At 32.1% G+C, this 15887-nt stretch overlaps 1 protein-coding gene across 10 annotated transcripts in view; it reads right to left on the bottom strand.

Annotated features, from left to right (window-relative positions):
• Nucleotides 1-15887, bottom strand: part of LOC149425034 (potassium voltage-gated channel subfamily KQT member 1-like) — a 399798-nt gene that overhangs the window by 271774 nt on the left and 112137 nt on the right. The window lies entirely within an intron of this gene.

Here is a 15887-nt window from a genome sequence, read left to right on the forward strand (position 1 = left end):
ACCAAAGAAGATGTTAAATATTCATATAGATAATGTTATGAAAAGGTAAATTTTGATGAATGGATTCCTGACTCTTTAAAATATAAAATATGAACATGAAAAGAAACAAAAACGCTGCAAATAGTAATAAACGTGATGTAAATTTACTGCGATACCCACTAATTAGTGAAATGGCGCTCATTTACTAAATTAGATCGCGTGCTAATAATTAAAAGAAAATTTTAACTGAACCCTCGGTTTTTACAATTTAAAAATATATTATCATATGCTGTGGTAAGATGTCACAGAGGTTGCTAGTATTAAGCGCCTAAAAACATATCCCTTGAAAGTGCTTTTCCTATCGCGGTGATAAGAATCCCCGAAGAGTCAGCAATGATTGAAAAATATATCGTGGTCTTTATATTCTTATTTTATTTGGGACGCTACCAGCAACACACCCCGTCTGTCACTCCGGCTCAATGAACTCTAGATAGAACTCAGATTTGCTTTGAATTGAACCGTCATTTCTAAAATTGGAACTGTTCGTTTGAACAAATTCAGACAAGCGATAAAATACATATCAATAATATTATATTTTAAAAGAAAATTAATTAAATTTGTCCTTTTCAAATTTTGAATAAATATTTTGATATCATTTACCCAAGTTTAATATAAATTACCGAAAACTTTATTTAGCCACCGCCATTCTTTATTAATACAGGCCGTGCTGTAGGTAATGAACTGACAGTTAAAGAGACCTGTTTTTTTTTTACTTTTGCACTGGATTTAGCAGGTTTGTAATATCGTTACAATATATATAGGGGTAGTACCCAAAAAAAAACCGACCTCCGACCTATAGGATAATAAGAAGAATACGCCAATGTCAGGAAATCTTCCCACACAAGGACTAACATTTGAATAAAATAAAGGTTATTTTGAACTGATTTTAGTATGGTTGAATCGAATGGCATATAACCCAGCGAGCTCTCTCCGAATAATAGACTGAACGTAATTGTTTTACGGGTTCGATTTTTAATTCCGACGTTCAATAAGATCATTTTTTTAAAGAATGTTCTTCCTTCTAACTAAATACCAGTGTTTTTAACAAATCTCTATTTCATATTTAAAATAATTTTTAAATATCGCTTTACAATTTTTTATTTGAAACCACATAAGAGTCCCAACTTCTCTCAACCGTCTGGAGCGTGAGACCATGGCATCCCCAATTGAGTTCTGTTGTGAGGATGAAGGTAGTGAGGGAGGGGAAGGTAATAGGGATGAGAAAGTTAGGGAATACTTTGCTTCTTTTGTATATTTATGGCCTCTTTTATAATCTTCTACTGTTGCTAAGTATTTCCATTTACTTTGTCCAGTTTCCTTCTGTAACACGCTTGCTTTGTATATTTTATGTTTTTTTTATTCCGGTTTCTGACATAATTTATATTATGTTATAATTTATATAACTTAATTAACCAGCATTTGAATATTATTTAACTCTCCTCGACACTGTGCAGTTGGTCACGGGTTCTTAGGCATTTAAAAATTCCATCATTTATCCGAGGTTTTAAATATTTCATGTTATGTTTTACATGACTTGTTTGACATAACTTTTCACATGCATTTTTAAACGAATTTTTATTATTACATTTTATGAAATTTTCAGCAGCTGAATTAACATCTTGCGATGACAGGAATGATTGAATGATTCCTCTTCAAATTCGACCTTCAAAATATTGTTATCTATGACGATTTAAATCTTTTCACTATCCTTTCTTTAGTCTAAAACTCAGAAATATCACCATGATCTGTTATGTCAGTAGTGAGGACGGGCCCCATGTCGTTCAAATTTGTATTTCACCATAATGTGATCGATGCAGCTTGAAATAGCTTGAAGAAACGATCGATGATCGATGAACGAGATGACGAGAAAAGATCGATGCAGCTTGAAATAGCTTGAAAAGTAAGTGAAATTATGATTGGCTTTAAACCATGACGAGCCAAAAGTTAAGAGGTATTTTTGAGTTTTCATATAACTGAAATCCATAGTATTAATAATTATATCCCCACATAAAATAAATTCCTTATTTGACGGAGATCTGTAAATAGCTATTAAACCCAATTATTCGATATCTGCATTCTTTAAGCAGTTTTAGCCTGGGAAAACAGCTTCCTTATCAGTCACCTGAACATTTTGTTTTACAAAGGCAACTACACCATCGTTTTGCAAATACGTAGTTATTATTTATGTCGTTAACAATGTATTCAGAGATGCTAGGTACATTGGTCAAATTGTTCAGCCACTCTTCTGTAAAAACCAGTAGGTACCTCAGGACGATGTTCAATATAATCAAACATAGTTATGGTTTCATCAAATTTTTTTTATTTATACTTCTAATAAAAAATTTTGCAAAAGATGAATCTTTTGATAGATAAGTTAGGTTCTGTTTTGTCATCCAAATCCACATTTTTCCAAAATCCATATTTCATTTTCAATGCTGTAAATATTATCTGTGCCTTTTACAATTCAAATTATATATTCTACTGAGGTCATCTTCATGTTTCATTTCTCTGATTTTTATGCCTTCATCTACTTTTATAAGAATGGATCGATTTTTAAACAAAGTGTATACAAATGAAAACTTAATAACTAATACATTACCTCATTTTTTTCACTTAATATTAAAACTTCGTTAATATAATATCAAACTACACAGGTATCGCCTCTCCCTAAGTGAAGTTTGACACGGTTCAGCTGTACTAAGTGCGCGGTCCTATAAATTTCCCCGTAAGAGGATAAATAAGGGGCGGGCCGGTAATAAGTTATCTGTTTCACATATCTCTGTGTAATGTGAGTCATTCGTTAGGTCCTCTTACGTGGCTTAACTGGGAAATTTACTCACATCCTAAACAAGTAATCCCACGGAAGTTTCGGGCTGTTGGGATCCGGCCGCCTTTATTTGCTTATCGCACCGTATGCGTATCAACCCAGGAATCTATGGAAACTTAGTGTCTACATTCATGTATCTACAGCCTACTGTAAACACCGGAGGGAGGCTTTATCGCCACACGCCTTGTAAGAAAAGAAGGCTGTATTGTCTTCGTGGAGTAAGGGTTAAAGATTTAGATCAGGAGATCGCCTTGCTGATTTGATTCCCGTCAAGTAAGAATTTTCACAGTGATTTTTCTGGTCAAAATTAGCATTTTCAATTTTCGAGTTCAGTGATGATAACATTTTAGCAGAGTTGTGGTCAGCACCTTACCTCAATGCAGTGTTAAAAGGTCGCGGATTGTGGAGATAAATAACGAAGGACAATCGTTCAAAATATGACTTTTATTTTTAAAAAAACACAAGATACACATGACAATATGATCAGAACGCGGGAAATATGGCTTCTCTAGCAGACGGACAAGAACATAAATAAACCACTCATGGTTGGAATGTTTCATCAGCTGATGGAGGCTACCTGTTTCGGTGTGGCCAGCTGGTAGACCTTACCAGTAACTGAAAATTAAATACGCGAGAGCAGCTCCTACAACATAAATTGTTTTATTTTCTACTAAACCGATATCATAGGTCTGCCTTAATCAAAATCTATCATTACGCATAATACAATTTAAAAAGTTACTGTTAGAACTCCCCCAAACAAAATATTTTAAAACTTTAATATTTTCAATGCACAAAAACTTATTTATTCAAAAATGCTTTAAACCTTAAACTAGCTAAACTACCGCTCAACATAAATACTCAACCAGGATAAAAATCCAAAATTTACTGGTTATTCCCAATTTTACTTTTTTTGGACAGAGAAATGGTAAATTTCATGATGCGAAACTATATAATGCCATTACATTATTTACATAAACTAACATATTTTAAACTAAAGTCAAAACATGGCTGAGATAACTGAGCGATTATTTAACCTTTTTTTATTATGGAACAAACATTTTAAAATCAGTATCACAGAAATACAATCTTGTCAAATAAATATTTATATTTCCATAGCTTATGACGGAAACAGCTTTGCGAGCTGAAAATCTACGTTCCTTTTATGATTTCAAACTGAACATTTGTTGCATCGGATGAGTAGAGTTATTGCTGAACCATTTTCATTCCAACCTTATTCAAAATAGAATATTTAATAATGAAATCGCCGTATTATCTACTCAATCACTTACCTACGCCATCTGTTGTTTTGTTTGATAAGAAGATGAACAACCATTGTGTCATGTCCTTTCTTCAAGATATCTAAGCTTACCTTCAAGACAATTTGTCTGCGAAATATTTGAAAACGGGTAAATCAGGAGGGAGATATCCGACGTTAATTAATTTATCTGTTTACGATTAAGCATAAAACAATTCAATTCAAAGTCGTCATAACGAACCATGAACTAATTAATATTTTAAATTGCCAAGCGTACATTTTAAATGCCACACAGTTGGTCTCAAACAAGCTCATAAAATCGTAATATTTCAGAAGAATGGAAATTTATATTGTTTTTAGCTGACTTTACTCCGAACCAGCGAGTCATTCTCCGGTTTCAAGTATACTTACCATTAAATCTGAGACGGAAGAAAGGGAAACGACGTGATATTGAATTTGCTGCGACTGCAATAAAAATTACGGTTCATGGGTTTATTTCAGTTCGTTGTGATAAGGTTTAGTTTACTGAGAAAGCTATCTTTCTGCAGGAATGTGTTCTCAGTAAAATCCCCACTGATAGCTACGTTTCCCACAATATTATTATCTATTTTCTACAAACTTTCACTGCTTTCTTCTTGTTGTATTCGTATTCTCCTAAATAATATGTAATTTAATTAAGGTTTCAAATGGAAGGTTGATTTGTTTACGCCTTTCTTTATTATGCGTTTGTTTTTAAAAGTAAAAGACTTAACAATTTAATACACTCTGGGCGTTTATCACCTCCCCATGATAGCACTATTCAAAACTTGATAGCACTGTAAAAAGCACTATTCTATAGGATAACGTATATTTTCGATTTATTTATTAATTAAGTCAGAGTTTACTATTCCACACTCGAACCTATGAATAGTAGTTGTAACGGATAAGTTAGTCGAGTTTTCTGTCTATTACAACTACCAACGCTACTCTAATTTGTAGGATTCAAATGCTGGTATAGATATAGTTCAATAAATGGAGTCAATAAATATATCAATAATACCCCTAAACTTGTTGTCCAGATCATGCATCCTATTAATTAGTGAGTGTGTCTGATAGTTGGTTGTGTATGTATTACAGAAGAATAGAAGAAGGTCTTACATAATTCTCCTGTTAGACAGTGTTATTAGATTTAATTGATTCCACAAACCAACATAATTAATGTATTCAATTGGAATACTGAGCTTAAAATTTACGTACCTAAGAAATTTGTGCTGAACTCTTTCTATATTGTTACGAGTGAACTTTATACAAAGGAGACTAATGAAATATAGAGGGAAATTAATAGACATGTATATGAATACTTGTATTCATGTTTTGACTGTCCAATGAGGAGGGATTCCCAATTTATGACAGTCAAATTATTGATAAATTTGCATACATATTTTGTACAATCGCGAGTATTTATTAATTATTAAAATGAATAGTTATTTTGACAGCTTATCGGAAAGATTGTGAAATACGTCATTTCTTTACACTATTTAATGTACCTTCAATATCTAATTATAAATAAGTGAAAGCAGACGAACTATACTCTGACGCAGCATTAACAGATATTTCCTCTTGAACGGTGAAATCTGGTGTAGCAAAATTTGAACTCTTTCCAGTCTGGAATTTATAGTTTAACGCAATTATTGTTAACTCTCCAAATCGGATATATCTTTTAAAACTGAGAAGTGAATGTTTACAAACATTGCCAAACAGAGTCATCAGTAAAAATGACAACATGACAAATGCAAAGTGGTGTTTCATCTGCAAAAGTGATAAAGTTTGTGTCTTTCTTTTTTGCACGTTGGCGAGTAATGAGTTCATTTTTCTGCTCCGGTACCATTATATAATCTCTTCTCTCCCATAGCACTTCTTTGAAATGTTCCGATAAAAATAGTCACGTCCCTTGCATTTTTAAGACTCTGAAATAATGTATTCTTACATTTAAAGGATGAATGGTATGAGAGACGTAACTGTAAAGAACAGATAAGCATAATTCAGGCTTTAGAAGGCACGAACCCGATCATTTAAAAACAGGTCCTTAACTGCTGCCTCGCTTACGAAATTTCCGGTTTGGATGAAAAGGCAGTGTTTATATCCACAGCCTGCGAAGGGCTAATTAATTCGAAGGCGTTTTCGTTCCGCTATGAAACAAAGTATTTTCCTTAGTTTCTCACCTCTAATTTTGAAAACCTAATTATTTTTATCATCCAGCGGCCGCCGATGGGTCGTAACTCCTGGGGTTGCTTTATATTTAATTTATTGTTTAGCCTTTTGTGACTGAATATCTGAATCAGCTCGCCCATTTCACTTTGTCGGTGTGATTTTAGTCATTTGATATGGCTCGTTAACCTACTTTGCAAAGATATAAAGCACCTCAGGTCTTAAGGGAAAGTCATCACTTTGTTTTCTGCTCAATTGACGTTTCATCCACTTGCATGAGATGGTTATAAATTACACTAAAGCTTTCACTAATGAATCGAATTTTTTACCAGTCAACCGATTACGTTTATCAAAATACATATTTTTTTTACATTAAAGAAATAATTACAGTTCTGCAATTGCAAATACCATGACCCAATTTTTTTCCAACCTTTTGAATTTCTAAAATGTTACTAATAATTTATATAAAAGCATCACATGAGTTAGGTATGTTTTTTTTCCGACCCCTGAAATTTCTAAATTGTTACTAACTAACTAACCATCACTCCTTGCCTCATTCACATTGATACATCGTCTCATACATACTCTTCTACTATTCTGACTCTTGACATGGCCCGACTCAAGTATCTCATTCACTTGATCGTACCTCGTCTTCCTCGGGCGTGTCTTACTAATTAATTATATAGGAGCATTACACGAGTTAGGTATGTTTTCTTTCCAACCCCTGAAATTTATAAAATGTTACTAATTATTCCTATTAGAGCGTAACACGAGATATGTTTTTTAAAAGCATTTTTATGAACATTACAAAAGACTTTTTTTTTTACCAACCCTTAAAAATTCTAAAATATTCCTAATTATTCACACATAAAAACTTTCATAACTAGGCCCCTTAGATTACTTTTAATTAAGTATCTATTTTTAAATATATTAAGAAAACGACTATTTTGAATTACAAGGATTAACTTGTAAATTACTTTAAACCTCATTATAATATTTAATCAGCGTTATCTTCTTTAATATTCAATTATTGACTATTCTTATTTTAAAATACAAAAGAAACTCTTCAATTCAGACATATTAGTTAAGCAATTGAGTTAATATTATAAGCATGCTCTACTTTATTCAAGCTCACTTAACTTTTGGCGCCAAAAACATTTATTTTTTCACACATAAATCAATGATTTTCTATTGTTAGTTTAAAATATATAAGCAAGCTCTACGTCATTCAAGCTGTTTATAATATTAATTAATCAATTGAGTTAATAGTATAAGCATGCTCTTTGTCATTCAAGCTCACTTAAAATTTCCACACAAAAATCAAAACCATGATGGACGTGACGTGATTTTGTCAATATACTCTATTTTATATCGCACATCAATGATAAGCATTGTCACTATTTTTCCGTAAATGATTCAGCACCTTTTATCCTGATTATCCTTTGCATTGGGAATTCGGAATATATATGAGTTTCAGGAACATCTCCTGTAGCCGCTACCTGATCCGTCACATGAGAACAATATTCCAGTTCTAATTAATTCCGTGGAAGTCAAAACTCCTGTCGCTCGAATAACGTGCGGAACACACGACTTTGTGCGGCGCACAAAGGGCATATGGAATAATGGTTTCCAGAGACATTAAAAAATTTACTTTAGCGATTGCAAACACAGGGTGTTGATTTTTAAATACATCTATTTGAATTTCAGTTTTGATTTCTGTAATGACTTTTCGACATAAAATCGAGCTGAAACTCGCCAGATAGACTCGTTGTCATTGAAAATACATTTTGTCGACGTTTGGTGGCAATCACACACGCAGAATATATGCATTTCTCTGAAATCTGATGACATTACAACTTAACAACTAATAAAAATAAATGACGGTTCTACCCGATCGGCATTTGGCAAGGTTGGTAGAATAATCGACTCCAGTTCTTAGGTAGGAAGGTTCAATTCTTAGTCAAACAAAAAAAATTGTTGTTAAAGACATATTAAAATTGAATATAGTAAAAAAACTTTTTTTTTAAACTTTTTAATGCAATTTTAAATAATCCACCTATACAACTACGTTACCATATCGTCTCTGAATTCGTCATCTATATATTAAGTTTAATTGAATTGTGAACTCCTCGAGTTTAAAATAAGGAATCAAATAGAACAAGCAAAGCGATGAACCCTCAAGTAGTTCCGACAAAGGAGAATTGAATAATAACCGGAAAATCCAATTCCAAGAGAGCGAGATCTCTCGAAACTGATTTATTTACTCTGTAAAGTGCTCCTACCTTAGTTTCGTGTTTATTTTTTTACGGGAATAACACTGAAACCAGTGAGACTATGACACCATCAGTCGGAAAAGGTTTACGGCGAGGCAATTTATTTTCACTAAACACATTCAGCCTCATTGTATAAAGACTGTAAAAGTTTCGATTAGAGATTATACTACTAAAAAAAATTAACTATATTTTTTTAATCCGACTATATCCCATTTTGCATCTGACAGAGAAATTTTTCCCGCTGAGGTCGAGAGTAAATATGTTTAAGTGCCTTCTGTAGCATACTCATAAACATGATCCCACAAATAAGCGTTTTAAGATGTGCAAGCAATACATTCAAAATGTTTTTTATAGTTATTTTTGTGAAATAAAAGCAACTTCATGTTTAATTGTAATAATTGTGAGATAATAAGTGAAATGAAAAAAGTGTAGAAAATGGAAAATTCCTTAAATACAAGGGATGTGTTTTTTTTTTAATTTTTTTAACGAAGTTATTGATTAAAAATGTGGTATGCTCTTTTGTCAATTTTTTCATGTTTGAAATTGAAATTTTTAATAAAATTAAAGTACATTTCAAATACAAAAATCTAAAAAGGAGTTTCATCCAGTTTCTAAAATAGTATTTATTATTACGGCGTCTTGTGTATATATAAATTATAACTATGCTATATCAGTTTCTATTTCATGTTTAAATAGTAATGTTTTCACATACACAGTTGTACATCAATTGTTTAAAGTTTTCACCACGTTTATATATACGCAGATTATATTTAACAACTAAGAAGACTGAATTGGGTAAATTTTAAGATATTCAACTTGAGGTGTAGGTATACTTAGTTAAAATTATTTAGAAACTAAAACAAAGAAATCGTTTAAAAAAATGTTTCAACATACATTATGATTTCTAAACAAAAGCTGCTAGCAACTAGTAATATATTCAAAGTTTTGGATATGTTTTGAAATTAAAATTTAATTCTCCATTATTGTTTTCTTATATTTTTTTAGACATTTGTAAAATAAAATAATACCCAAAACTCTTTCTTTGATCTCGATTATTGCGAAATCGAAAAAAAGTAATTCCACGGCACTGCTAGCAAAATGCGGTAAATAAATTTATTACGTGATTACCGCGTAAAAAAATCAAGCGCAATGGAGGATAAACGGTAAAATAAAGTGTAGACAGTGTTTAAGTTCTGGATACTTGGTTATAAAATGATAAATGAAAACGCTTCACATTTCAATCCACTTAAGAAACTTTTTATCCCTTCTCTGTAAAAAAAGTGTCGATATTTTATATGATAACAGTACAATCCCAAATGATCCGAAACAGTGGGACTATGGCATCCCCGTTTAAGGGTAGGTATGTTATGAGGCTGCAGGAAGAGTTTAGAGAAATTCTTATCAGTAATGACGGGAATACATCTATTACCAAAGAAAGGACGTGGGCAGTTTTTTTTTAATTCCGGAAAATAACTGGGCTTTGAACACACAAACTCTTGGAATGAAGCCAGGGAGCTTACGGCTCTACTGTGGAAATAATCAAAGTACATATACAGTATGGGACAAAAGTATCCAAATAATTTCATCAAAAATACTAATTTCAGTTGTGTGTCTGTGATGTAATTCTAGTCAATTCAAGGAAAATTTTTTTTTTTTTTTAATATTTTTTTTTATTCTAGACAAAAGAAAATTACATCTTTCACTTATTTAACTAGAAATAGCATATTATATATTACACATAAATATATTACACACTGATATTATTCACTTTCATTGTTTTGTTGATTGAGGATAAAACAAATGCCATTTTCAAAATTGGAATTGATGTGTCCAGAATTCAGACTAGCGATTAAGTACCTTCTTATAATATTATTTTTAGTACCAGAAAATGATATTAGTTGTATACTATTATTGAAATTTATATTTCTTTTGTTTAACGTCTTTGAATAAAGTATAATTTTGTGATTTAAAGGGAGTGCGCTTTTTAATTGACATGCAATTATCAATCCTTCAAATATAACATCCCTTGATTTTTGACGGGTCTCTGTTAGTACTCGTATATGCACTAAAAATCTTATTTTCATCACATTTTTAATTGTCTTTGAATATTATTGCTGAAGTTATTTGACAGAAGAAAAAAATTATAAAAAATTGTAAATTACTAGTTGGATAGCCCAGATATATTAATGTTGATTCACTTCCATATTCCAAACATTAGATCAAGGTTCTCTACTATGTGTTATTGTGACAATTATACTATGGTTTCAGGCTACAATTATGTTATAAATAGATTACACACCATTGGTAATTCATATGCTATATTGCTAATATTTTTAATATGCCTCTATTAAAGAATAAAGGTGTACTAATTAAGCATTTTAGCAGTGCTTATTTTAATAAGATCACTGCATAACAGATTTTTTTTGTTTTTTCTTCATTTCGTTCACTAACTTTGTACTAATGTATTTTTTTTCTTCTTTTGTCTTGTTTACTTATATAATATTATAAATTTTCTTTTCTTTCTGTATTGTACTATAACTGTCAATAACTATCATGTATGTAAATGGCCCTTGTGCGGTTATTTCTAAATAAATTAAACATTTTATGTTGATGACATTAAAAATTATCTTTAAAAATGCCATGAAATTAATTAGTTAAAATATGTTAGCTGTTGGAATAATATTTGCATACGGCTCTTGCGGTATTACATGACAAACTGTAATCTGGAAACAACATGGAATTATGAATTCATAGAGTCACAGAGTGTTGACTTGAAATATAAACTGGCGGAGTAACTACCTATTTATATGAGGGCTTGTCTGTAAAGCTCTACCGTGGATGCTCATATAAACTTTCACCATATTTCGATTGCCAAAAAAAAACAGTGATGTCTTAATGACTGAATTGAATGAAAGGATTGTTTTACCTCGGCCATTTGGCCTTTCATCTGTCTGTAAATTTGTTCGTTACGTTCCGGTTCCGGTTCAAGATGGTGGCCATGTTGGATACTACCTTTTGTCCCACTCAGTTCTCATGATCGTGGTTACCACTACGAGCTGTCAAATAATCAATATGATAGAACCTACCTACCTGCTTGAAGAAAGTTTTAAAAAAGAATTATCGGTAAATATTTGGAATCGCTGGACACGGATTATACGAAATATTTTTTAATAAAACCTTCTGATTTACCTTAATTACTATAAAAGGAATCTGACTGCATTTGGGATATTTTTAATTTTAGCATTTTAGTTTTTAATTACGTAAATCGAAAATTCACTTTCGTTGTATGGGATGACAGCTGGAATGGCTGGAATGGCTTCTGTTGATAACATTTTCTTTTGTTGGTATTCCTGATACGAGTGGCTAGATTTTTTACCATATGCAAATACTAGGTGGGTACTATTTTAGCCAAACTCGAAAAATAAAATAAAGATATTTAGGTATGTTTTATAAAATAGAAAAATTAAAAAAGGTGAGCTTATTATAGGTTAGGTTAGGTCCGTAAAATAATATAATATAATTGAGTAGATAGGTATCTTAGTAAGTACCTACATACAAGTTTTATGATTTAGAGAAAATTTTGGTTTATTTTATCAAATAATTAGAAATATTCTTTTTGGGCGTGATATCTTCCGTTCACAGAACTACTAGTATAACTATAGATTTAACTTTGTGTTTTGAAAACAGTTCACCTTGAAATTCAAGACAGAAAATCCAATTCAATTCTCATCATTGAAAATTTTTATACTTTATACAGTTAAGATCTTAAACGTCGTTAAATAAATATGGATTTTTAAGCAAGCATAATATTCTATTTTTTAGTATTACCTACGTAACGATCTCGGGACGAGGAGTGTTTATTTTAAGAAACGGCTTTGGATTTTAATTGGTTCACTTCAATTCAAAAGAACTCAGCTGTCAATTTAATTAACGCTCATTCGAAAAAAATATTAGCAGTGAAAAAAATGTAAGAGTAGAAATATTTTTTAATTAATAATTTTATTAGCAGAAAATGAAAACGTATCAACGAAAAAATTTATAGGGTGGCGTGAAATGAATCATCTATATTTTAGTGCTATCATTATTATGATTTATTTATTAGATAATATTTACTATTGTACTTCAAGGAGGTATGTCAATTACTATTTAAAGCGGAATAAAGAGTATTCTAATGACATCTTAAACAATGGGGAAAATAATTAAATTAGTAATTATCTTCCACTCTTAAATTACATAAATAAAAATATTTTTGATTTTGCTAAATCATACAATATGCTAATATATATTTACAAATATACGTGGTTTTAAGGGACATAATTGCAGTGTTTTAACCAGTGATTCCTGGAGTTTATTGTTTCATGTAAAAAATGTTATCGAAATTTTGGTCTCCGATGACTTTTTTTTCTATTTTTTTATCAAAAACTTTATTCTTTCAATACTTCCACCTTTCATCACTGGTCACTTAGTAAACATTATTCCACTGGTCACTCAGTCACTGAGTAACCGCCCACCCCCTCACATTGATCCTAGTTGTCCAATATCTACTGACTTCTAAGTGGAAAAATAGTGGTGAAAAAAAGTTATTCCTTTCTTTGTTGGCTTACTTACATAATAAATCTAATCTTTGTTCCACATATCACATAAAGGCCACACAATTTGATACTGCAATTATTGAACAGAATCAATCGACTCTGAATTCATTATTTCCACTATGTCAGTTAGGGCTTCAAACTCGCAACACCGCATACATCGTGGGGGAATATTATCACCGAGAGGGTGAACATCGGCAGTCAAACGCTCGATCTACCGTGATATTTCAGTCAGAGTGCACAAGTCAACGATCATACATCTAATAGAAAATCACAATGAACGATCGAGAAAGGATCTTTTTACAAAGCGCTCTTTTCAAGGAGAGCGGAAAATTGAAACATGCGGGTAGTTGTGGGGTGGGAGAACGAGGAATTACAATCTGAGGAGGGGGAGACTAGAAGAGACTTGATGGGAAAATCCACCCCAACTGTAGCATCTCGAACACATTCGGCGAGAAAGTAATTTATATGTGAGTAATCAAATACCTGCGTACGAAGTCGTAAATATTAAAGGAGGGGAAGTCTAAGGAACTGCCTCGCTTTACCTGTGAGTGAATTTTTTTGTTTTCACTTTTATATTCATGAAAGGTAAATAGAAATTTATTGCCGTACAGTTAAGTATTTTAAGCAAAATGCTGAAGCTTCAAAGGGAATCGGAACGCATATTATTCCTAAAGTTGGGAACTCACAAAACAATTTAATTATTTCAAAAGGATGATGTTACAAATTTAATATTTGTTTTTCATTATTCGCTTTGCAATCAGCCCTTCAATCAACGCGCTTCATCATGGTTCTACCGCTGAGAATGCCGTTTTGAACTATCTTTTCGTTAACTGCATAATTTATGAGAAAATAGGATAAGTTACAACGTCGTTATAGAAAATAATAAAAAATCACACTATTACAAATTAAAATTTTGCCATTTTCGTTTGTATCTTATTTCAATAGAGTATAAAATCAGGCAAGCGATCGGTGTCATATTTATGTATATACATTTAACATATAATTTAATTAACACTATTACTCAAAATATTAATAAGGAAATATATAAATTTGCTTACTGCGGCTTAAAGTCAATCAATCCACCTAGATTTTACCGCTTATCCCATATTCTTAGGTCCTATAAATTTGGCACATTATCGCAAGCGATCGCTAAAAACGTTTTTGCAAACATGGCATAATATGCCAAAAATCGCTCGAGTGGCTTCTGAAATTCTCAATCAAGTTTTATTTAGTTCTTCTGAAAAGGCGTGATACCATTGATATCTCAAGACACATTTTAAGTCTGGGGTGGATCCACATCCTATTTCACTTAACGAGAAGAAGTTACATCCACCCCAAACATAACATAACTTACAGAAAGCAGGGTATTATTTGATAATATTGTAATTATGCATGTAAAAATATCGACAAAATGTGAGCAAAGTAATAAAAGCATTCTCACTGATTTCGCTTCATACTCGCAGGGCAAATAGCATCTACAGTAGTTGTTATTCCCTAAGAGCATTACACGAGGGTACTCGATTCCCGCTGCGTCGGCCCACTCGGCAGGGAGCGCGAAGCAGAGACTAGGCAGTAGCCATGTAGGCAGCAGACATGGCGCGCCCGGCGGGACTTTAACTGATCAAAGGGGCAAATTTATATGTTCGCTTGATGGGATGCTGTGCCATGTAATGTTATGTATTTCCAGTAATGCAGACAGATTGTTCATTAACTGTAGCTTTAATTTAAAATGAAATATCCCGTCTTGTGAAAATTGTCATGCGTTTACACTTTTCATATCTGATAAATTCAGATAACAAAAAATCTCAGATATTTACAATTCAATACATATCAAATCAATCAAATGGAATGTTGATCTGTATTTTATCAAAGTTGTGATGTCATCTAAATTTTCTCATTGTACAACGTGTGTCCTACATAACAACATCAAAAAATGTAGTCAATGGAATAATATTACTTGTAATCAACTCAATTGTCGAATTGTATCTTCAATACACACACACAGTCACAGGGTTGCAGTGAAATCTACGTACAAGCACGTTAAAAACTTTACTTTTTCGTAATGAGTAAGAGTCATGATTGGTATTCTAAATGTGAAGACAATGTTGCTTCCTTTCGTTCATACAATGTCAGTTGGTTTAGGTACCAACAACTATATGAAATCCACAAACAAGTCCACTACTTTCAGTAGGTTGGTACCAACAACTATACGTAATCCACGTACAAGTTGCTTACTCTCAGTATGTTGGTACCAATATCATCCACGTACAAGTTGCGTACTCTCAGTGGGTTGTTACCAACAACTACATGAAATCTACGTACAAGTTGCTTACTCTCAGTAGGTTGTTACCATAGATAATACATAGAATATTCATATTTTTGGTTGTTACCAAGTTTCAGTAGGTTGGTACCAACAACTATATGGAATCCACGTACAAGTTGCTTACTCTCAGTAGGTTGTTTACCAATAGTTTATGTGAAATTTAACTCTAAATTTATACACTCGAATAAGTGTGCTGTGTCGGTAATATATTTCCTCCGAGTTGCGTACTATCAGTAGAACAATAACTATAATATGAACTTTACCCTGAATAGGCAGGAGTAGCAGGATAATATGTTCTCATGAATACGCAAGCGATATTGCTTTCCTTAACTCAGTCATCTCGATTAATAAGCGATCTGCGGCAACACCTGCATTCCATGAATTTCATGCT

This window comes from Hesperophylax consimilis, chromosome 3, assembly GCF_061612785.1.
Source record: "Hesperophylax consimilis isolate HC1 chromosome 3, BYU_Hcon_1.0, whole genome shotgun sequence".
NCBI classification, from domain to species: Eukaryota; Metazoa; Arthropoda; class Insecta; order Trichoptera; family Limnephilidae; genus Hesperophylax; species Hesperophylax consimilis.